Source organism: Morone saxatilis, unplaced genomic scaffold, assembly GCF_004916995.1.
Source record: "Morone saxatilis isolate NCDOM2014 unplaced genomic scaffold, NCSU_SB_2.0 Contig7, whole genome shotgun sequence".
Classification (NCBI taxonomy): domain Eukaryota; kingdom Metazoa; phylum Chordata; class Actinopteri; family Moronidae; genus Morone; species Morone saxatilis.
In genome coordinates, this window is record NW_023340246.1 from 3,595,274 (window position 1) to 3,597,441 (window position 2,168).

The 2,168-nt window shown below is 41.9% G+C and overlaps 1 protein-coding gene across 1 annotated transcript in view; it reads right to left on the minus strand.

The window, feature by feature from the left end:
• Positions 1-2,168, minus strand: part of cd2ap (CD2-associated protein) — a gene marked incomplete in the record, with an annotated part of 43,315 nt that overhangs the window by 5,120 nt on the left and 36,027 nt on the right.

Genomic DNA, 2,168 nt, shown 5'->3' on the forward strand with positions numbered 1-2,168 from the left:
TGCCAGCGTTTTCGGCAGTATTGGAGCAATTTCCCATACTGGTATCGGAATCGGAACAACTCTAGACAGAATGAGGTCTGAGAGAAGTTACAAGCTGCTTTTGAGCTGAAGATTGTCTGTTTACATTATACAACAGTCCCGTCACTCTGAATTAGAAATCGTTTTAAATTCAGTCAAATGTTTACAATGCCAAAAGCAATTTTTACTCAATGATGTTATATATCATGATGATATATAACAATATATGATACTTTATATAGGTCAGACTGTCACTTTATGTATTGTGTTTCTGGCTGTTTTAAAAGTGAAATCTGCTGTTTGGCTCAGTAGAAACATGGTCACTGGGCATTAACCACGAATTCAGATGAGTGAATGAGATGCAGTGCTTCTTAGTGTGTCAGCCTTTAAAGAGGCCCAATTATGCTTCCCCTTCTTTTCAGTGATCTATCAAGTGTTCATTTTTCTAATAAGTTTGGTTTTAGTTACTTATTTGAAGCTATCTAAAGGGGGTTTCACGTCATGATTGACAGCTGAGCCCTGCTCACGATTGTGTCAATACCAATGCGCCAGCCCTGATCACTACTGCGCAGACTCTGGCTCTGAAGGGCGAAAGATGGCGGCAGTCTTAACCGGGATAATTTGGCATGGTTTTTGTATAGTGGGAGGAAGTGGAGACACAACGCCCATCTTTAATATGTTGATGAGACACGCCCATCCACCCGCTCAGTCCATTTCAAGTTTTTGTATGTCTTGCAGAAAGTGCGTTTTTGGTTTTAAAGGAAAGTTGCATGTTTTTTGGTTTTCTCTCCAGCTTCTCAGCCTCAACTCTCAGGAGTTTACTGATGAACACAGCTCTACCTGTTGTTGTTGTTGATGTTAGCGTTTGGCTAATTTAGCCAAAGCAAAGTTACTCTAGTGCAAGAATGAGCATGGAAATTAGCATAATGGGTCCCCTTTACACTTTATTTGAAATAGACCATAAGTTTAAGTAAGTTTGAACCTCTTGTATATGCTGCAGGTTCTAATGTGTGTGTGTGTCTGTGTGTGTTTATCTCCAGGAAAGAGATAGCAGAGCTACGAGGAGAGCTGGATGAGGAGAGACTAAAGCGCGTAGCCCTGCAGGTAACATCGACCCCCATGGCAGCACATGCTGAGCTGTCAACATTCATTACTCTCATTAGTTTAGCCAAGTATTGATGCTGTCTGTTCACACATGCATACCAGAACAAGCGCAATGACTGGCGTGCACGGTTAACCCAACGCAGGACAGACAGGTACATACAGTCTGGAACTTCTGGCCGCTGACCAGCAGTGAGTGCAGCAGTCAGTATAGACGCAGACAACTGCCCTAATAAAGTGATAATAGGGTTTCTTCTCACAGCTGTAGGGGACGACTTTGGGCTAGAAACTGTATCCATGTGTCATGTGATCTTCATTAAGTTCAGGGTCAAGTTAATCTTGTCATTGATTGACTCATTAACACTTAAACACTGAACACTGGTAGTTCATGAATTTGCTTTGGTGCCCTCAGAAAATGCCTTATATTGGCCTGTATTCTGGTCCCAGGCACTCAGCCCAGAGTGAAACGTAGCATTTGGAAACATCTTGGTGAACTTGTGGAGCAAAACATATAACAGGCAGCTTCAGTGTCCCTGGTTCAGTGCAGGCAGCAGGTTTTTGTTAATCACCACCCCCTAACTCTCCCTGTGGTTCTTGTCCATCTGTCACTTACCAAATAAAGCCCAAAGATGTTTTGGAGTTTTCGACCCTTTCAATCTTCATGAGCAGATGAAGCCTGCCAAGCTGTTATGGAAATGTAGAGTCTAAACACTTAGTAAGTCTAACTAATTGAAGGTTCCCTCTTGAATTTTTATCTTTTCAGTGTTACTCACCAAAACACTCTGTGTGCCCCCAGCATTTACATGTAAATCCTAATGCATGAGATAAACACACCGACCCACACAGAAAAACAGCTCCATAGCACTGCTAGAGTAACCTCTAGGTCTCTGAAGGACCTTTCTAAAGTAAAAAATAACCCTGATGATTTCAGCTGTGGGGTTTGAGAGAAGTTGGCATTCAGGAGGCAGAGAGGTTCTAATGAAGCACCGTGGGGATTGTAGGATCTAGCTTATTTATTTTATTTTTAAGTTGTTGTTGTTTTTTTGTTT